At 49.2% G+C, this 21,661-nt stretch overlaps 8 pseudogenes; 6 read left to right on the plus strand and 2 right to left on the minus strand.

The window, feature by feature from the left end:
* The first annotated feature begins 3,798 nt into the window (after window positions 1–3,798).
* Window positions 3,799–3,917, plus strand: LOC143931412 (5S ribosomal RNA; annotated as a pseudogene).
* Window positions 3,918–4,009: 92 nt separating this feature from the next.
* LOC143931965 (5S ribosomal RNA) lies at window positions 4,010–4,129 on the plus strand (annotated as a pseudogene).
* Window positions 4,130–4,227: 98 nt separating this feature from the next.
* LOC143931739 (5S ribosomal RNA) lies at window positions 4,228–4,346 on the plus strand (annotated as a pseudogene).
* Window positions 4,347–11,127: 6,781 nt separating this feature from the next.
* Window positions 11,128–11,246, minus strand: LOC143932278 (5S ribosomal RNA; annotated as a pseudogene).
* A 101-nt stretch (window positions 11,247–11,347) lies between these two features.
* LOC143931286 (5S ribosomal RNA) lies at window positions 11,348–11,466 on the minus strand (annotated as a pseudogene).
* A 5,195-nt stretch (window positions 11,467–16,661) lies between these two features.
* Window positions 16,662–16,780, plus strand: LOC143931233 (5S ribosomal RNA; annotated as a pseudogene).
* A 92-nt stretch (window positions 16,781–16,872) lies between these two features.
* Window positions 16,873–16,992, plus strand: LOC143932120 (5S ribosomal RNA; annotated as a pseudogene).
* Window positions 16,993–17,090: 98 nt separating this feature from the next.
* LOC143932164 (5S ribosomal RNA) lies at window positions 17,091–17,209 on the plus strand (annotated as a pseudogene).
* The last annotated feature ends 4,452 nt before the right edge of the window (window positions 17,210–21,661 follow it).

Consider the following 21,661-nt stretch of genomic DNA (forward strand, 5'->3'; position numbering starts at 1 on the left):
GGTGGGAAAGGTGAAAAAAACTATCCATCTCGGCGAGCGAGGGGCCAGTTAACGGGTGAGTAGTCACACAGGGCTCCAATGGCCTCCCCGCCCAAGGCAGACCAGCCAGTGGAACCCGCGCCATCTCCTGCTCTAGCTTGACCCATAGCTTCAGTTCCCCATGCCGGTGTCTTATCACATATGGTCCCCCATCGGATAGTGTCCGCTGTGTACTGCGCATGCGCAGTACACAGCAACACAGATTCCGAAAATTGGCGAGCATGAACGGCGCCTGCGCACTGAGTCCAGGTTCTATCCCCACTATCCAAGTGGACATAGAGTAAGAATATAAAAGAGCCGAGCGCAGCGAGGCCAAGCCCGAAGCGTGGAAGCAAAGCTCGCCTGCGAGGGGCCCTCTAATATTCACATCCCTATGTCCGTTTGGATGGTGGGGCTACCACCTCCACTCACCGCGCAGGCGCCGTTCAGCTTCGGAGATTTTCCGAATCTTCGTCTGCTCCGTACTGCGCATGCGCAGTACGGCGCGGACACTATATCATGGCCGGACAGTATATGGCAGAACACCAGCACCAGTCAACCGGTGTCATGTGTGTCGCTGTGTAATATAGAGCAGGGTCCGGGAAGCCAGTACCTCCCCGCAATTTCGGTCGCAATAGCATTGCCCTACCAATACGCATATGTTTTCCGCGCCAGAGGAACTTGATAAAGATTGAGCGAACCGCTTGAAATAAAGTCTGGGGTATTTTGATAGGTAAGGCTTGTAGTAGATACAGAAGTCGTGGCATCGCGTTCATCTTCAACACATTACAGCGTCCGAACCATGACAGAGCTAGTGGGTCCCATCTTTTAAGGTCCGCTGTAAGCCCATAGGCTTCTTTTTATGTTGTTGGCTTTGACCTGTTTTTTTTGCTTGTTTCTCAAGGCGACCATCTTGGCGTTTGTCAACAGGGTTGGGCGTGTCTTGAAGAGAACGCTTATGGCCACATCAACCTGAAAGCACCCAATCTCGTCTGATTTCAGAGGCTAAGCAGCGTCAGGCCTAGTTAGTACCTGGATGGGAGACTGCCTGGGAAGACCAGGTGCCATAGAAGGATCTGGTCTGGTTAGTGTCTTGATTGGGAGATCGCCTGGGAATACTGGATGCCGTAGGCTTCTTTTTATGTTGTTGGCTTTGACCTGTTTTTTTTAGCTTGTTTCCCAAGGTGACCATCTTGGCTCTTGTCAAGAGGCTTCAGAGTGCCCAAAGAGAGTGCCTACAGCCAAATCACCCTGAAAGAGCCTAAAAGCCTAAAAAGGGGCGCTGCTCACCTCCCGAATGTAGTCTCAAGTACCAGTAAAATACCTCCAGGGCCTCCATGTAACACTAAATGCCTCTTCAGTGTTGTGAAGGGTGGCGGTCAAATCTTCCATCCGGAGAATATGATTGACTTTGGAATACCACAGCTCCTTGGATGGGGGCTGAGGCTGCCTCCACAGTGTGGGAATGTCGGCCCGGGTGGCGTTCAGGAGTTGCATCGTGAGGGTTTTTTTGTATTTTCGAACAGGCTGTCCGGTCAAGTGTAGAAGGCACGCTGCTGGGTTGTCTGCGATATCTACATTTCTGAGAGTTTTTATCGTCCCGGTCACCTCCACCCAAAAGTTCCTCAAGGCCGGGCATGCCCAGAAAATGTGTCCCATGGTCCCCGTATCTGAATTGCACCTCCAACAAACATCCGGAATCGATCTATTCATTTTATTCAGAAGGTATGGGACTCTATACCAGCGTGAGACTATCTTGTATCCTGATTCTTGATATTGGTTTGCGATGGAAGCTTTATGTACTATTGTCAGGATCTTCCCTATCTGTTGTGGGGTAAATGTGATGCCAAAGTCCCTCTCCCATTTGTGGATAAATGGTGGGGTCGACTCCTCCTCCTGACTACTTAATTGGTTGTACAGGAGGGAGAGGGTGTGTCGCACAGGTTCCATTTTGTGACAGATGGATTCATAGGGCGTCAGGTCTCTAGGAGTGTAGGGGGCCCTTTGTATGGCCAGAAGAAAGTGACGAAGTTGATAAGCATTAAACAGGTCAAGCGGAGGGTCAGAAAGCTCGGCGACAGTTTGCGTGGTCGGGAGCCCTCCCGAGGGCCACACCTCTCCCAGACCCTGTTTCCCCACCACTGTCAACTGTCGCAGTTTCTTGTTGGTAAATCCCGGTGGGAAGTCTGGATTACCTATAATCAGAGTCATTGGTGACGGCAGGGGAGCAATGTGTGTGCAGCGGAACAACCTCCGCACAACAGCCAACGTAGCTCCCACTACGGGGTGATCTCTGAGGTCTTTTGGTAGGGAGGACAGGAGCCACGGGGAGGTCAATAGGGGAATGGATCCATCCTCAATCTCCATCTCCACCCACTGCTTGTGTGGGCCATTACAATGCCAATCAACGACTCTCGCTAGCAGAGTCGCTCTGTTGTATTGTCTCAGATCTGGGAGACCCAGACCCCCCTTGTCCTTTGGTCTGGCAAGCAATTGCAAACGGGCTCTGGGCGGTTTGCGCGCCCAAATAAAGTCCCGGAGCAGCACCTGCAGTTGTCTGAAAAAAATTGGGGGTAGCCGGATCGGTAATGTCTGGAACAAGTATAAGATCCGCGGGAGGGCCGTCATATTGAATGCATTACAGCGCCCGAACCAGGTCAGTGTTAAAGCATGCCAGTTTCCCAAATCAGATTTCAGTCTATTCAGGAGAGGGACAAAATTAAGCGGGTACAATTGCGCCAAATCCGCTGCGATGTCAACGCCCAGGTAACGTATAGATTTTTCAGCTCAGTAGAATGGAAAAGCGGAGCGTAGCCTCTTGGCCTCACCATCCGGGACCGATATATTCAATACAGCCGACTTGGCGCAATTGATTTTATATTTTGATAGGCTGCCGTATCGCCGGAGAGCCGCGAGTATATTGGGAAGCGAAATGTGTGGATTGGAGACGAAAAAAATTAGATCGTCAGCGTACGCCGCAATTTTGTGGTGTGCCGAGGGTTTGGATATGCCAGTAATATTCGGGTCATTCCGAACGTGACACATAAGTGGTTCCAGTGTCAGAATAAAAATTAGGGGAGACAGAGGGCACCCCTGCCTCGTCCCATTAGTGATGGGGAAAGAGTCCGAGCACTCTGAAAGCACCCAATCTCGTCTGATCTTGGAGGCTAAGAAGAGTCAGGCCTGGTTAGTACCTGGATGGGAGACCACCTGGGAATACCAGTTATTGTAGGCTTCTTTTTATGTTGTTGGCGTTGATTCGTTTTGTTTTTTTTCCGCTTGTTTCCCAAGGTGACCATCTTGGCATTTGTCAAGAGGGTTGAGAGTGCCCAAAGAGTTCGCTTACAGCAGCATCACCCTGAAAGAGCCCTATCTCTTCTCATCTCTGAGGCTAAGAAGGGTTGGGCCTAGTTAGTCCCTGGATGGGAGATGGCTTTGGAATACCAGGTGCCGTAGTCTTCTTTTTATGTTGTTGACATTGACCTGTTTTTTTTTCGCTTGTTTCCCAAGGTGACTATCTTGGCATTTGTCAAGAGGGTTGAGAGTGCCCAAAGAGATTGCCCATGGGCACATAAGCCTGAAAGCGCCCGATCTCCTCTGATCTCAGAGGCTAAACAGGGTCGGGCCTTGCTAGTACCTGGATTGGAGACCACCTGGGAATACTAGGTGCTGAAGGCTTCTTTTTATGTTGTTGGCGTTGACTTGTTTTTTTTTTTTTTTTGTTTTCCAAGGTGACCATCTTGGTGTTTGTCAAGAGGGTTGAGAGCGCCTGAAGAGCTCGCCTATGGCCACATAACCCTGAAAGCACCAGATCTCGTCTGATCTCAGAGACTAAACAGGGTCGGGCCTTGTTAATACCTGGATGGGAGACCACCTGGGAATACTAGGTGCTGTAGACTTCTTCTCATGTTGTTGGCGTTGACTTTTTTTTGTTTGTTTCCCAAGGTGACCATATTGGCGTTAGTCAAGGTTGAGAGTGCCTGAAGAAATCTCCTACGGCCACACCACCCTGAAAGAGCCCAATCTCATCTGATTTCAGAGGCTAAGCAGGGTTGGGACCAGTTTAGTACCTGGATGGGAGACCGCCTGGGATTTCCAGATGCCGTAGGCTTCTTTATATGTTGTTGCCGTTGACCTATTTTTTTCCGCTTGTTTCCAAGGTGACCATCTTGGTGTTTGTCAAGAGAGTTGAGAGTGCCTGAAGATATTGGCTACGGCCACATCACCCTGAATCTGTTCCATCTCGTCTGATCTTGGAGGTTAAGCAGGGTCGGGCCTGGTTAATGCCTGGATGGGAGACCGCCTGGGAATACCAGGTGTCGTAGGCTTCTTTTTTTTTTCAAATATAATTTTTTCTCCAAATAGGGGAAGACGGTCCCCCGAGTACATAATGCAACAGAGAAATACAGAGCAAAAAGCAGCTGAACAATACTTGATACAGGTATATTCGCAACTGTGAGTCTGCCTTCCATCAATCACAATGATTCGAGGCACGGATAAAGTACTGTACCAAGATCCAGGGTCACACAAACCCCAGGTCCCTCCGGCATATTCCATCCAGAGGGGGGTGTGGGGCCGTCATTCCCAATTTTCCACTCTTTCCAAAAGAGAGAGGGGGTGGAGGGGGTGAGAGATAGGGGAGGAAGGCAGAAAAGAGAAGGGCTGAAAGATCAGAAAAGGAGAAGAGGGGACGAGACACGATGGCAGCCACTGTCCAAGGGGCCAGTCAAGGAAAGCTCAGAGCACTAAGGCGATAGCAGGCGACATCCTTCCAGCGAGAATATAAAGGTATTCCAGATGTCCCAGGTTTGTTTAAAAAATTCTTGTTTACCTTGTGATGTGAGGATCAAGTCCTCCATTTTTTTTAATGTCCCCTATTTTCCTAAGCCAGTGAGAGGGATGCAGGATTTCGCCGCATTTATCACATGCCGTAAAATTGATTTTTTTGTACTTCTTAATGGGAATCTGTGAATGGTGCAAGAGAAAGAATGCAGCCTCTTCCTGGATGGAGAAGTCTGTGAATTTTTGTGTTATGCATCGGATCTCTGTCCAGAAGTCCACCAAGCTGGGGCAGGACCAAAAAATGTGCAGCAACGTGCCCTCTTCTTCTCCACACCTCCAGCATATGTTCGAGGAAGAGGGGAAACATTTCTGCAGCTTTGATGGTGTCAAATACCACCTGGTGAGAAGTTTAAAATTAGTCTCCTGTATCTTCGTGCACAGCGACATTTTGAGAGCCAAAGTGATAATGTGTTGTCTCTGTGCTGGGTAAAATGAGCAATTAAGGTCCTTTTCCCAGTTGGACAGACAGGTTAAGTGTGGGTAATCTGTTTGAGAGAGAATGTGGGCCAAAGGGCCTTCGCTCCTGCATAGAGTCTCAAACTCCGTCTGAGGGCGGGCGAACGTTTGAGGATTGGGGGATGGAATGGAGAAAATGATGTTGCACCGCTCTCCAAAAAGGCAGTTGTAAAAGCCCTGTCGGATCTGTTAGGGTTGAGAAAGAAGGCCATTTTCCATCAATGACGAATTTAGACGCATTGTCTAGGTTGGAATTTCTAAGTGGGTCCCCAGTTCAAAGGTTGGATGGCCACGTATAGGGAATAGGGGGGAAGTCAAAGATGTGAGTGTTTTGGGTAGCGATCAGGTGACTGACTTTCAACTAAACCCCTATAGTGGGATGTGACATAAATTCTGTGGGTAAATACTTATGGCACCACATGGCGCTTCTTAGCGGAATACGGGAGTGAGCTTAGAAAGTTTGTTTCGATTCCAGTCCAATACACGCCCCAGATGGGAGGCCAGGTAGTAGCGTCGCAAGTCAGGGAGAACCAACCCTCCCTGTTGTTTAGACAATGTCAGCTGTGACCGCTTAAGTCTGGGATTTTTGTGGGCCCAGTTAAATTGAGTGAGCAAGGATTGAGCTTGCTTAAAAAACAGGACTGGAATCTGGATCGGGAGAGCTTGGAAAAGATAAGTAAATTTCGGGAGTATGTTCATTTTAATGAGATTGCATCTCCTGAACCAGGAATGGAGGCCAGAATGCCACCCGTGAAGCAAACTGCGGATCTTAGTGACAAGGGGTGGGGGGAAGTTCAACATAAACGTACGCGCGATGTCCGGTGGAATGTAAGTACCTAAGTACTTAAGGGCTGTATGGGTCCATTTAAATCGAAAATTGGACTGCAAGTCTATTAACGTTTGCGGGGGGACTGCAACCCCCATGGCCTTTGATTTCACGAAGTATCCCGTATATCTGGAATTCCCGAAGGAGATTTGGCAAGGAAACTCTGGGATTCGTCAGCGAGAACAGCATGTCATCCACGTAGGCAGATATCTTGCACTCAATAGTACCCATTTAGAGTCCCGTTATGTCTGAGTTTTGTCGAATTGTGGAGAGAAAGGGTTCCAATGACATTCCTGATGTCAAGGGGAGATGAGAGAACCCCATTCGCTTTGACTTGAGCTGAAGGGCGTGAGTATATCTTACTTATCCATGCCAGCATCCGTTCACTCAGACCTATATGGCGAAGGACCGAGAACATTAATGTCCATTTGACCCGATCAAAAGCCTTCTCAGCATCAGTACTCATGAAAAGACAAGGGGTCCCAGATGACTTTGCTTTATGGATCAGGGCAAGCACCTTTATGGTGTTGTCCCTATCTTCCCTGGTGGGAATAAAACCTAACTGGTCAATATGTATAAGGGACTGCAAGTGATGTGCCAATCACGTGGCGAGGATTTTAGAGAATAGTTTTAGGACCGAATTTAGGAGGGAAATGGGTCTGTAGCTCCCACATAGGCCCTCCTTAGGTATCAACGCGATGTGGGCTCTAAGGGTATCCTCAGGAAAATCCCCATTCGAGCTCAGAGTATTAAATAAATTCACCAAGCGCGGGCCGAGAATAGGGAGGAAGGTCTTAAATTATTGTGCGGTATATCCGTCAGGGCCCGGAGCCTTACCCACCTTCGGAGGTCCCACCGCCGCCTGGACTTCTTCCAGTGTGATCGGGTCCTCCAAGTACTCCCGTGATTCCGATGAGAGGGTTGGTAGACCAGAACCGGTTACATATCTGTCTATATTGTCCTGTCCAGACCCTGAATCGGGCAGGTTGTAGAGATCAGAGTAACATTTTTCAAAGACTTCGGCTATTTGGGTTGGGGTAGAGGCCCTCTGGCCATTCTCATCTATCAACTGTGGTATGTAAGAGCCAGATTTCAACTCCTTTACCGACCTGGCTAAGATTTTTCCGCATTTGTCCCCTGACTCCTACGTCAGTTTACGACAAAACTGGAGTGCCGCTTTCGCTTTATAATGGAGTAGGTCAGCAATATGGGTACAGAGTGTCCCCAATTCAATCTCTAAGGTCCGTAAGGGGGTTTGTTTATGTTTCGCTTCCACAGAGGCAAGTTCACGAAACAGATTAGCAAGCTGTTCCTTCCGTGTTCGTTTGATGCGCGCCCTGTGCCTGATAAGTACCCTGCGGAGTACTGACTTGTGAGCCTCCCAAATTATCCCCGGGTCACAGTCCTGCGTTTAGTTTTCTTGGAAATAAAGGTCCAATTCCCTGGTCACATCTGCTAAAACTTCCGGTATCTGGAGAAGGCTCTCATTAAGGTGCCAGAATAGAGACCTAGGTGATGGGTTCCTAGAGAGGGTGTAGGTAAGGGCTACAGGAGCGTGGTCGGACCAAGTTATATGGCCGATGGAGGAAGAGCTCACCAAGTGCAGTTGGTCATGTGGAATCAAGAAGAAGTCTATCCTCAAGTATGATTTGTGAGGGGAAGAGCAAAAAGAGCAGTCCCTTTCCCCAGAGTGTTGCAGACGCCAGACATCAACTAATTGGTCATTCAGTAAACACTTAGTAATCCGCTTTCTAGAGGAAATGAGGAGCGAGGAGCAAGAGGCAGAAGTGTCAACCGATGGCGAAAGGGGACATTAAAGTCCCCACCTAATATCAACTGGCCCTCCCGAAAGTCACATAATCTGTGCAGGGTAGTTCTGAGAAACGTGTCTTGGTGATCATTGGGAGCGTACACAGTGGCAAATGTAAAAAGGCGCTCTCCAATGTGGCCCCTAAGAAAAAGATATCGGCCCCCAGGGTCCACCAGAGAATCCTGGGGAACCCAGGGGAGCCTGCTAGAGATCAGAATGGAGACTCCCTTGGTCTTAGAGGAGGGGTTAGTAGAGTGGTAGACCTTAGGGAAGGATCTCGACCATAGAAAGGGGAGGCTAGTATTTTTAAAATGTGTTTCTTGTATAAAGGCCACATCAGTACAGGAAGTCTTCAGTTCTCACAGGAGGATCCACCGTTTTTCAGGGGAGTTCAGTCCCTTAACGTTTAGAGAGGTGACCTTGACTGAGTCTGCCATCGCTCCTCAGGGAGGGGGAGGGGGAGGGGGACGTCAGAGAAAAGCAAAGAAAGTTGAACCAAGGTAGGTTTTGGGTAGGTAATGCATGGCGGGAACTAAGGGGGAGAAAGGAAGGGCAAATGGAAGGAAAGGTAAAGGGAAAAAGAGGCCGGGCACCTCAACCCCAGGGGGAGAGGGAAATTAAGGGTTGTCCGCACTCAACAGTACAGGAAGGGTATACTAAAACAGCACAATTATGCTATAGCGCTTTCCAGATGTACACTGGGTTTAAAGCGCTGTCCTACTTGGGTTGGTGGGTAGACAGGTCGGAGAGGGAGCCCCCGAATCCTAGTCCCCCCAGTCTCGGCAGTGGTAAATGTCACGTCTGATACCGGTATGCAAATAAAAGACAATCAGTAACATCATATAACCAAAAAACAATAGTATAACCAAAACAGAGGTAGAGCATATAACTATCAGCACTGAGGGGTCGCCTCGGCTTGCACTAAACGTAGGCATGCACGAGGGAGCCCGTCACAACAGAAAAGGCATCACAGAATGGGATCCACCACCCCCCGTCCCATACCCCTAAAGTACATGCAGTCCCCGAACAAATGCATTTCTCCCTTTGGCAGATTGTCCTCTCCTTACCCCCTCTCCCCCGTCCACGCCCCGGGGGGAAAAGGGGCAGGGAAGGGGGGAAAGGGGGAGTGGAAGGGGGGAAAGGGGGAGGGAAAGGAGGGGAGGGAAAGGAGGGGAGGGAAAGGAGGGGAGGGAAAGAAGGGAAGGGAAGGGTGGGAAGGGGGGGGGAGGGAGGGGGGAAACCGGGGAGAGGGGACAAAAATGCGGAAATGTCAAGTCCTTTAGCGCACTCCCACCAGCAAACACCCGGACCCCATAAATTTCAACTCCTCCCCTCCATGGTCACCACATCAAGATGAAAGAGGAGCAGCCCTGGTCGGTGCATAGAAAATCCGGCAGGCAAGGGGCTGGGGCCATCCAACGGGAGACTTCACCCGAGCAGCAGTCCTGGGGCCCGCCAATTAGTGTCTCTCCTGCATCGCCATCGGGGGCTGTGTAGAGCATCCAGAGGGAGGCTGGGACTGCCCAAACAGTAAGGGGTAAATCCTCCAGGGGGGTCAAGAGTCACCCTGGAGGGAAGCAGTGTCTCGTACCAATAGGCTCAATAAATAAGTCATCCAGGGTCCCCGAAAGCTGCAGAAGGCAATGTCGGCAAAGAGTAGGTGGGAGCCAGAGGGGGGGACGAGGGGCGCAACCAGGGGGAGGGGACACATATGCGGGAATGTCAGGCCCTTCCAGTACAGCGCACTAGGTATCACTCAGACCCCCCAAAGTGCAACTCCCCCATCTCAAGACTCCAGAAGGGAAGATGAGCCGCCCTGGACTGTACATGAAAGAACTTGCTGGCAAGGGGTTGGGGCCATCATCCCTTCCTCCAATGGGAGATGCCACCGGCATGACAGCCCCGTGTCCTGTCAAGTGGTGCCCCTCTGACAATGTCGTTGTGGTATATGTGGAGCATCCAGGGAGAGGCAGGGACCACCCAAACAGTGAGGGGTAAAGCCTCCAAGGGGGACTGGTGTCAGACAGGAGGATAGCGGTGTCTTGTACAAGTTGGTTAATTAGACAAGTCATCCAGTGTGTTCCTGTGAGCAGCCGAAGGAAAGGTCGGTAAGGATTATGAATGGGTGGGGGCCAGGGAGTGCATAAAACTGCCACCAGATGACCGGGCAGAGAGGGCAAGGGGATGAAAGTCAGATCTGGTAGGTGGGGGCAGGGGTGAGGAGTGTCCCTCATATTACTCACGTTGGCCATCCCTTGAAGCTGAGCGCTCTGCATACCCAGGACGTTCTTCTGTATAATCTAGCCGATCTGTATACATTAGCCTGTCTTTTGTACACATTAGCCGGTCCTCTGTATACACTAGTCTGTCTGTATACACTAGTGTATACAGATAGGCTAGATTATACAAAAGAACGTCCTGGGTATGCAGAGATGGAGGCTAGGGTATACAGAGAGAGAGGCTAGAGTATGCATACTTGCTAGTGTATACAGACGGACTAGTGTATACAGAAGACCAGCTAGTTTATATAGGGAGGGATAAAACGGAGGAGCATGGGAACAGATGGTTCTACTGGACCCAGTTTCGCTTTTCGGAAGAATACCTCCGCGAGACATAGTAAGCTCATGGTGATCGTTGGAGATCGCTGTTCCAAACGTTGGACAGCTGATGAGCTGGTGAGCCGAGGGCGTCTCTTGCTCCCTGGGAGGGGACCCCACCCTATCCACTCTACCCACGACACCCCCCTTACCCCTTCTTTTCCTTTTCTGCCATTTCCTTCCCCAATCTTCTCTTTCCCCTTCTCCCTCCTTTCAGTTCTACTATTTCCCTTCTTAACTCAAAAAAGGGAAAAGAAAATGTATTTGTTCCGACCCCATTTGACTACTACACAATACTCTTCCCCTATCTATGGATATCTAAACTCTTCGAGGGTAGCAGGGCTAGTATCAATAATATTTTAAGTGGTAGAGGATCCCAACGAGATGGAGCTTTAATCTCATCTTGATATGACCACAAAGCTGTACACGTGCTATTCTCCTCGGACTTCTTACCATTGGCTCTGATATCCATGCAATATGATCGTTTGTTTGTAACTATTTGTATCACACATTCTGTGAAGTTGCCTTTGCATTGTATGTCGCATACTACTAAATAAAAAATAAATAAATAAAAAAAAAGCCTATGGCACCTGGTATTCCCAGGCGGTCTCCCATCCAGGTACTAACCAGGCCCGACACTGTTTAGCATCCGAGATCAGACGAGATTGGGCGCTTTCAGGGTGATGGGGCCGTAGGTGATCTCTTCGGGCACTCTCAACCCTCTTAACAAACGCCAAGATGGTCACCTTGGGAAACAAGTGAAAAAAAAAACAGGACAAGGCCAACAACATAAAAAGAAGCCTACAGCACCTAGTATTCCCAGGTGGTCTCCAATCCAGGTACTAGCAAGGCCCAACCCTGTTTAGCTTCTGAGATCAGAGGAGATCGGGCGCTTTCAGGGTTATGTGCCCATAGGCAATCTCTTTGGGCATTCTCAACCCTCTTGACAAATGCCAAGATAGTCACCTTGAGATACAAGCGAAAAAAAACAGGTCAATGTCAACAACATAAAAAGAAGAATACGGCACCTGGTATTCCAACGCCATCTCCCATCCAGGTACTAACTAGGCCCAACCCTTCTTAGCCTCAGAGAAGAGAAGAGATAGGGCTCTTTCAGGGTGATGCTGCTGTAAGCGATCTCTTTGGGCACTCTGAACTGAACTGAAAGGAGGGAGAAGGGGAAAAAGAAGATTGGGGAAGGAAATGGCAGAAAAGGAAAAGAAGGGGTAAGGGGGGTGTCGTGGGTAGAGTGGATAGGGTGGGGTCCCCACCCCTCCCAGGGAGCAAGAGACGCCCTCGGCTCACCAGCTCATCAGCTGTCCAACGTTTGGAACAGCGATCTCCAACGATCACCATGAGCTTACTATGTCTCGCGGAGGTATTCTTCCGAAAAGCGAAACTGGGTCCAGTAGAACCATCTGTTCCCATGCTCCTCCGTTTTATCCCTCATTGTGGCAGTCAGGTCTTCCATTTGTTCAATATCATTTACCCTTGCGAACCACTGGGTCACCATTGGAGCAGATTGCTCTTTCCACTGACTTGGGATGCAGGCCCTAGCTGCATTGAGGAGATGTTTAAGTAAGGACTTATGATAACGCTTTCTCGACATAGGAGTTAGATTGAGAAGAACTGCTGCGGGATCATTGGCTAAGGAAACGTCTGTGAACTTGTGGATGAGTCTCAGGACAGGCTGCCAGAATGTTTGTAATTTAGGGCATTCCCAGAAAATGTGGAGAATGGTGCCAGCCTGTTGCCCACAGTGACAGCAGCGGTCAGATTGACCGGGGAATATTTTGGCCAACACCACCGGTGTACGATACCAGCGTGTGATCAGCTTATATGAGATCTCCTGATATTTACTGCAGAGTGACGACTTATGGGCGAAAAAGAGTATTCTGTCCTTCTGTGGTTTGGAGAATGTAGTTTGTAAGTCCCTTTTCCATTTAGCTAGGAAGGGTGGATCCGTGGAGGATTGTGCGTCTGTCAGGATTTGGTAGGACCTAGAGAGGGAACCACGAATTGGGCCATCATCCAGGCAAAGTTCCTCGAAGGGGTGGAATTGTCTAGAGAAGAACGAATGGTTAGGTAGTGATCCGAGGAAATGGATTAGCCGTCTAGCTCTCCAGCTATCCAATGCAACAGGTACTTGCTCTAGCAGTATGGTCCCCATGGGAATCAAGCCCGTGGGTCCAGGAATTAGGGCTGCTCTCAGAAGCCCTTTCGGGGCTTGCCTGGTAAAGGCCTGGTCAGACAGGCCCGGAGGGAATCTAGGATGTCCAATAATTGGGGTCATAGGAGAAGGGAAGTTAGTCAGGTGGGAAAGGTGAAAAAAACTATCCATCTCGGCGAGCGAGGGACCAGTTAACGGGTGAGTAGTCACACAGGGCTCCAATGGCCTCCCCGCCCAAGGCAGACCAGCCAGTGGAACCCGCGCCATCTCCTGCTCTAGCTTGACCCATAGCTTCAGTTCCCCATGCCGGTGTCTTATCACATATGGTCCCCCATCGGATAGTGTCCGCTGTGTACTGCGCATGCGCAGTACACAGCAACACAGATTCCGAAAATTGGCGAGCAGGAACGGCGCCTGCGCACTGAGTCCAGGTTCTATCCCCACTATCCAAGTGGACATAGAGTAAGAATATAAAAGAGCCGAGCGCAGTGAGGCCAAGCCCGAAGCGTGGAAGCAAAGCTCGCCTGCGAGGGGCCCTCTAATATTCACATCCCTATGTCCGTTTGGATGGTGGGGCTACCACCTCCACTCACCGCGCAGGCGCCGTTCAGCTTCGGAGATTTTCCGAATCTTCGTCTGCTCCGTACTGCGCATGCGCAGTACGGCGCGGACACTATATCATGGCCGGACAGTATATGGCAGAACACCAGCACCAGTCAACCGGTGTCATGTGCGTCGCTGTGTAATATAGAGCAGGGTCCGGGAAGCCAATACCTCCCCGCAATTTCGGTCGCAATAGCATTGCCCTACCAATACGCATATGTTTTCCGCGCCAGAGGAACTTGATAAAGATTGAGCGAACCGCTTGAAATAAAGTCTGGGGTATTTTGATAGGTAAGGCTTGTAGTAGATACAGAAGTCGTGGCATCGCGTTCATCTTCAACACATTACAGCGTCCGAACCATGACAGAGCTAGTGGGTCCCATCTTTTAAGGTCCGCTGTAAGCCCATAGGCTTCTTTTTATGTTGTTGGCTTTGACCTGTTTTTTTTGCTTGTTTCTCAAGGCGACCATCTTGGCGTTTGTCAACAGGGTTGGGCGTGTCTTGAAGAGAACGCTTATGGCCACATCAACCTGAAAGCACCCAATCTCGTCTGATTTCAGAGGCTAAGCAGCGTCAGACCTAGTTAGTACCTGGATGGGAGACTGCCTGGGAAGACCAGGTGCCATAGAAGGATCTGGTCTGGTTAGTGTCTTGATTGGGAGATCGCCTGGGAATACTGGATGCCGTAGGCTTCTTTTTATGTTGTTGGCTTTGACCTGTTTTTTTTAGCTTGTTTCCCAAGGTGACCATCTTGGCTCTTGTCAAGAGGCTTCAGAGTGCCCAAAGAGAGTGCCTACAGCCAAATCACCCTGAAAGAGCCTAAAAGCCTAAAAAGGGGCGCTGCTCACCTCCCGAATGTAGTCTCAAGTACCAGTAAAATACCTCCAGGGCCTCCATGTAACACTAAATGCCTCTTCAGTGTTGTGAAGGGTGGCGGTCAAATCTTCCATCCGGAGAATATGATTGACTTTGGAATACCACAGCTCCTTGGATGGGGGCTGAGGCTGCCTCCACAGTGTGGGAATGCCGGCCCGGGTGGCGTTCAGGAGTTGCATCGTGAGGGTTTTTTTGTATTTTCGAACAGGCTGTCCGGTCAAGTGTAGAAGGCACGCTGCTGGGTTGTCTGCGATATCTACATTTCTGAGAGTTTTTATCGTCCCGGTCACCTCCACCCAAAAGTTCCTCAAGGCCAGGCATGCCCAGAAAATGTGTCCCATGGTCCCCGTATCTGAATTGCACCTCCAACAAACATCCGGAATCAATCTATTCATTTTATTCAGAAGGTATGGGACTCTATACCAGCGTGAGACTATCTTGTATCCTGATTCTTGATATTGGTTTGCGATGGAAGCTTTATGTACTATTGTCAGGATCTTCCCTATCTGTTGTGGGGTAAATGTGATGCCAAAGTCCCTCTCCCATTTGTGGATAAATGGTGGGGTCGACTCCTCCTCCTGACTACTTAATTGGTTGTACAGGAGGGAGAGGGTGTGTCGCACAGGTTCCATTTTGTGACAGATGGATTCATAGGGCGTCAGGTCTCTAGGAGTGTAGGGGGCCCTTTGTATGGCCAGAAGAAAGTGACGAAGTTGATAAGCATTAAACAGGTCAAGCGGAGGGTCAGAAAGCTCGGCGACAGTTTGCGTGGTCGGGAGCCCTCCCGAGGGCCACACCTCTCCCAGACCCTGTTTCCCCACCACTGTCAACTGTCGCAGTTTCTTGTTGGTAAATCCCGGTGGGAAGTCTGGATTACCTATAATCAGAGTCATTGGTGACGGCAGGGGAGCAATGTGTGTGCAGCGGAACAACCTCCGCACAACAGCCAACGTAGCTCCCACTACGGGGTGATCTCTGAGGTCTTTTGGTAGGGAGGACAGGAGCCACGGGGAGGTCAATAGGGGAATGGATCCATCCTCAATCTCCATCTCCACCCACTGCTTGTGTGGGCCATTACAATGCCAATCAACGACTCTCGCTAGCAGAGTCGCTCTGTTGTATTGTCTCAGATCTGGGAGACCCAGACCCCCCTTGTCCTTTGGTCTGGCAAGCAATTGCAAACGGGCTCTGGGCGGTTTGCGCGCCCAAATAAAGTCCCGGAGCAGCACCTGCAGTTGTCTGAAAAAAATTGGGGGTAGCCGGATCGGTAATGTCTGGAACAAGTATAAGATCCGCGGGAGGGCCGTCATATTGAATGCATTACAGCGCCCGAACCAGGTCAGTGTTAAAGCATGCCAGTTTCCCAAATCAGATTTCAGTCTATTCAGGAGAGGGACAAAATTAAGCGGGTACAATTGCGCCAAATCCGCTGCGATGTCAACGCCCAGGTAACGTATAGATTTTTCAGCTCAGTAGAATGGAAAAGCGGAGCGTAGCCTCTTGGCCTCACCATCCGGGACCGATATATTCAATACAGCCGACTTGGCGCAATTGATTTTATATTTTGATAGGCTGCCGTATCGCCGGAGAGCCGCGAGTATATTGGGAAGCGAAATGTGTGGATTGGAGACGAAAAAAATTAGATCGTCAGCGTACGCCGCAATTTTGTGGTGTGCCGAGGGTTTGGATATGGCAGTAATATTCGGGTCATTCCGAACGTGACACATAAGTGGTTCCAGTGTCAGAATAAAAATTAGGGGAGACAGAGGGCACCCCTGCCTCGTCCCATTAGTGATGGGGAAAGAGTCCGAGCACTCTGAAAGCACCCAATCTCGTCTGATCTTGGAGGCTAAGAAGAGTCAGGCCTGGTTAGTACCTGGATGGGAGACCACCTGGGAATACCAGTTATTGTAGGCTTCTTTTTATGTTGTTGGCGTTGATTCGTTTTGTTTTTTTTCCGCTTGTTTCCCAAGGTGACCATCTTGGCATTTGTCAAGAGGGTTGAGAGTGCCCAAAGAGTTCGCTTACAGCAGCATCACCCTGAAAGAGCCCTATCTCTTCTCATCTCTGAGGCTAAGAAGGGTTGGGCCTAGTTAGTCCCTGGATGGGAGATGGCTTTGGAATACCAGGTGCCGTAGTCTTCTTTTTATGTTGTTGACATTGACCTGTTTTATTTCCGCTTGTTTCCCAAGGTGACTATCTTGGCATTTGTCAAGAGGGTTGAGAGTGCCCAAAGAGATTGCCTATGGGCACATAAGCCTGAAAGCGCCCGATCTCCTCTGATCTCAGAGGCTAAACAGGGTCGGGCCTTGCTAGTACCTGGATTGGAGACCACCTGGGAATACTAGGTGCTGAAGGCTTCTTTTTATGTTGTTGGCGTTGACTTGTTTTTTTTTTTTTTTTTGTTTTCCAAGGTGACCATCTTGGTGTTTGTCAAGAGGGTTGAGAGCGCCTGAAGAGCTCGCCTATGGCCACATAACCCTGAAAGCACCAGATCTCATCTGATCTCAGAGACTAAACAGGGTCGGGCCTTGTTAATACCTGGATGGGAGACCACCTGGGAATACTAGGTGCTGTAGACTTCTTCTCATGTTGTTGGCGTTGACTTTTTTTTGTTTGTTTCCCAAGGTGACCATATTGGCGTTAGTCAAGGTTGAGAGTGCCTGAAGAAATCTCCTATGGCCACACCACCCTGAAAGAGCCCAATCTCATCTGATTTCAGAGGCTAAGCAGGGTTGGGACCAGTTTAGTACCTGGATGGGAGACCGCCTGGGATTTCCAGATGCCGTAGGCTTCTTTTTATGTTGTTGCCGTTGACCTATTTTTTTCCGCTTGTTTCCAAGGTGACCATCTTGGTGTTTGTCAAGAGAGTTGAGAGTGCCTGAAGATATTGGCTACGGCCACATCACCCTGAATCTGTTCCATCTTGTCTGATCTTGGAGGTTAAGCAGGGTCGGGCCTGGTTAATGCCTGGATGGGAGACCGCCTGGGAATACCAGGTGTCGTAGGCTTCTTTTTTTTTTCAAATATAATTTTTTCTCCAAATAGGGGAAGACGGTCCCCCGAGTACATAATGCAACAGAGAAATACAGAGCAAAAAGCAGCTGAACAATACTTGATACAGGTATATTCGCAACTGTGAGTCTGCCTTCCATCAATCACAATGATTCGAGGCACGGATAAAGTACTGTACCAAGATCCAGGGTCACACAAACCCCAGGTCCCTCCGGCATATTCCATCCAGAGGGGGGTGTGGGGCCGTCATTCCCAATTTTCCACTCTTTCCAAAAGAGAGAGGGGGTGGAGGGGGTGAGAGATAGGGGAGGAAGGCAGAAAAGAGAAGGGCTGAAAGATCAGAAAAGGAGAAGAGGGGACGAGACACGATGGCAGCCACTGTCCAAGGGGCCAGTCAAGGAAAGCTCAGAGCACTAAGGCGATAGCAGGCGACATCCTTCCAGCGAGAATATAAAGGTATTCCAGATGTCCCAGGTTTGTTTAAAAAATTCTTGTTTACCTTGTGATGTGAGGATCAAGTCCTCCATTTTTTTTAATGTCCCCTATTTTCCTAAGCCAGTGAGAGGGATGCAGGATTTCGCCGCATTTATCACATGCCGTAAAATTGATTTTTTTGTACTTCTTAATGGGAATCTGTGAATGGTGCAAGAGAAAGAATGCAGCCTCTTCCTGGATGGAGAAGTCTGTGAATTTTTGTGTTATGCATCGGATCTCTGTCCAGAAGTCCACCAAGCTGGGGCAGGACCAAAAAATGTGCAGCAACGTGCCCTCTTCTTCTCCACACCTCCAGCATATGTTCGAGGAAGAGGGGAAACATTTCTGCAGCTTTGATGGTGTCAAATACCACCTGGTGAGAAGTTTAAAATTCGTCTCCTGTATCTTCGTGCACAGCGACATTTTGAGAGCCAAAGTGATAATGTGTTGTCTCTGTGCTGGGTAAAATGAGCAATTAAGGTCCTTTTCCCAGTTGGACAGACAGGTTAAGTGTGGGTAATCTGTTTGAGAGAGAATGTGGGCCAAAGGGCCTTCGCTCCTGCATAGAGTCTCAAACTCCGTCTGAGGGCGGGCGAACGTTTGAGGATTGGGGGATGGAATGGAGAAAATGATGTTGTTGCACCGCTCTCCAAAAAGGCAGTTGTAAAAGCCCTGTCGGATCTGTTAGGGTTGAGAAAGAAGGCCATTTTCCATCAATGACGAATTTAGACGCATTGTCTAGGTTGGAATTTCTAAGTGGGTCCCCAGTTCAAAGGTTGGATGGCCACGTATAGGGAATAGGGGGGAAGTCAAAGACGTGAGTGTTTTGGGTAGCGATCAGGTGACTGACTTTCAACTAAGCCCCTATAGTGGGATGTGACATAAATTCTGTGGGTAATTACTTATAGCACCACATGGCGCTTCTTTTTTTTTTTTTTTTTTTTTTTTAACAGCACAAGTTTATTGAACAACTCAGTTATAACAAGATATTACAGTAGGTACAAACATTAGCCTCTTCATAGGTGACGGACAGTAATACATCTTACATTAAGGAAAATTCCTGACAATGATAGTATAGACTCCAATATAGCTCACTCCACACACGTATGCAGATTTTCCACCCACCTATCCCATATTTTGTGGTATTTGGCTGGACACCCACGATTTCTATACACCAGTTTAATCAAGGGTAGCTTACTATTAATGCCCATTACCCATTCCCGCATTGTAGGCATGGTTGGACGCATTCAGTATTTAGCCACAAGCTTTCGTGCGGCAAAACAGCGTAGAGTGCAAAAATGTAGCCAAGTATTGATCAACAGAGGTATCAGGAAATATACTAAGTAGGCAACTCTTAGGGTCAAGTTGAAGGGGTGAACCCATGTGGTCATGTAGAAACCTGACAATCTGCCCCCAATACTCCTGGACCAATGGGCATTGCCAGAGAAGATGATAGAAAGTACCAGTCGTACAAGAGCAACGGGGACACTTCGGGTTATAGTCAGGATGATACTTAGCTATCCGGATAGGGGTGAGATAGGACCTGTGTATCACATAGTACTGCGTTAGTCGGTCAGGTAGGCTAAGCGAAGCCTGTTGAATGTTCTCAAGGGCATCCTCCCATTCCTCCCCATCAAAGGGACCTATGTCCTCTTCCCATCTCAACCTGGCCCGTTCAGTGGTTTGCGCCACCAAGCGGGCCCGGAGTAGGCCGTATAGAGTCGAGATCAATTTAGCCGGTTCGTCTCCCATAATTACATCTGTCAAAGCCAGCGACTGTACATTCGGGAAGTCCTGAGCAAATTGCGCACGAAGCGCGTGTCGCAATTGCAAGTAGCGAAAGTGCATATGAGGGGGTATGTTAAATTCCACTTGTAGGGAGGGAAAATCCCTTACCCCCATAGGAGTCACCACCTGATACAGAAAAAGTATCCCTCTAGAAGCCCACAAGTCTACATCTGGTAAGCCAGACAACTCACGAAGCAGGGGGTTGCGCCATAGCGGTGTATGTGAGTGGTAATAGTCAGCTCCCAGTAATCTAAGGGCTAGTTTCCAAATACTCCGGTGGTGTGGCAGGATCCGGGACCGGGCATCCCTAACCCCACCACCCCGAAAAATCATCTGAAGGGGAGTATCAACAAGGGATTCAGTCCTCCCGCCCACCAAGGCCTGATATCTGTGACTATCCGCTCTATGGAGGTGATAAAAATGGGAAATTTGGGCTGCTATGTAGTATGTGTCGAAATCAGGGAGAGCCAGTCCCCCCATAGAGGTCGGGTTTTAAGTGTGTTCCATGCCAACTTATGTCTAGATGGGCCCCAGATAAAGGTGTTTAAGACACCGTCTAATGTTTTAAAGAACGCCACGGGGACCATGACAGGGGAATGCCAAAGTACATAAAGGAGTTTCGGCAGGAGGATCATTTTAGTAATATTGATCCGTCCCATAACCCCAATGGGGAGACGGGACCATGCCTTAGTCTTCTCCCGCACATACAGAAGCAGTGGTTCAAGATTAAGATGAATATACTCCCCAGGTTCCCTCGTAACCTGCACTCCCAAATACTGAATGGAGGATACCCTGGAGAGCGGGAGAGAAGCTGCATCCTGGTCCGGGGAGAACAAGTCAATGGGTAGAACCTGCGACTTGGTCCAATTAATACGCAGAACGGAATGACCACCAAACTCCTCTATGACCCCCAGGGCAGCCTCCAATGACCGACCCGAGTCCTCTAAATACAGTAAAGTATCATCCGCATACATACTTACCGATTCCACCAGAGAACCGCGTCGGAGGCCTACTACAGCCTGGTGTGCCCGAAGTGCAGCAGCCAACGGTTCTGCCGCCAAAGCATATAACATAGGAGACAACCCTGACGTGTGCCACGGCCCAGCTGAAAAGGGTCCGACACCCATCCGTTAACCGTTACTCTTTCCAAAAGAGAGAGGGGGTGGAGGGGGTGAGAGATAGGGGAGGAAGGCAGAAAAGAGAAGGGTTGAAAGATCAGAAAAGGAGAAGAGGGGACGAGACACGATGGCAGCCACTGTCCAAGGGGCCAGTCAAGGAAAGCTCAGAGCACTAAGGCGATAGCAGGTGACATCCTTCCAGCGAGAATATAAAGGTATTCCAGATGTCTCAGGTTTGTTTAAAAAATTCTTGTTTACCTCAAGTCCTCCATTTTTTTTAATGTCCTCTATTTTCCTAAGCCAGTGAGTAATGAAAGGGGGGGAACATTTTTTCCAATAGAGAGGGATGCAGGATTTCGCCGCATTTATCACATGCCGTAAAATTGATTTTTTTGTACTTCTTAATGGGAATCTGTGAATGGTGCAAGAGAAAGAATGCAGCCTCTTCCTGGATGGAGAAGTCTGTGAATTTTTGTGTTATGCATCGGATCTCTGTCCAGAAGTCCACCAAGCTGGGGCAGGACCAAAAAATGTGCAGCAACGTGCCCTCTTCTTCTCCACACCTCCAGCATATGTTCGAGGAAGAGGGGAAACATTTATGCAGCTTTGATGGTGTCAAATACCACCTGGTGAGAAGTTTAAAATTCGTCTCCTGTATCTTCGTGCACAGCGACATTTTGAGAGCCAAAGTGATAATGCGTTGTCTCTGTGCTGGAGAAAATTAGCAATTAAGGTCCTTTTCCCAGTTGGACAGACAGGTTAAGTGTGGGTAATCTGTTTGAGAGAGAATGTGGGCCAAAGGGCCTTCGCTCCTGCATAGAGTCTCAAACTCCGTCTGAGGGCGGGCGAACGTTTGAGGATTGGGGATGGAATGGAGAATATGATGTCGTTGCGCCACTCTCCAAAAAGGCAGTTGGAAAAGCCCTGTCGGATCTGTTAGGGTTGAGAAAGAAGGCCATTTTCCATCAATGACGAATTTAGACGCATTGTCTAGGTTGGAATTTCTAAGTGGGTCCCCAGTTCAAAGGTTGGATGGCCACGTATAGGGAATAGGGGGGAAGTCAAAGA

This window comes from Lithobates pipiens, unplaced genomic scaffold (genome assembly GCF_037356315.1).
Source record: "Lithobates pipiens isolate NorthernLeopardFrog02 unplaced genomic scaffold, aLitPip1_a1.2 Scaffold_25, whole genome shotgun sequence".
NCBI classification, from domain to species: Eukaryota; Metazoa; Chordata; class Amphibia; order Anura; family Ranidae; genus Lithobates; species Lithobates pipiens.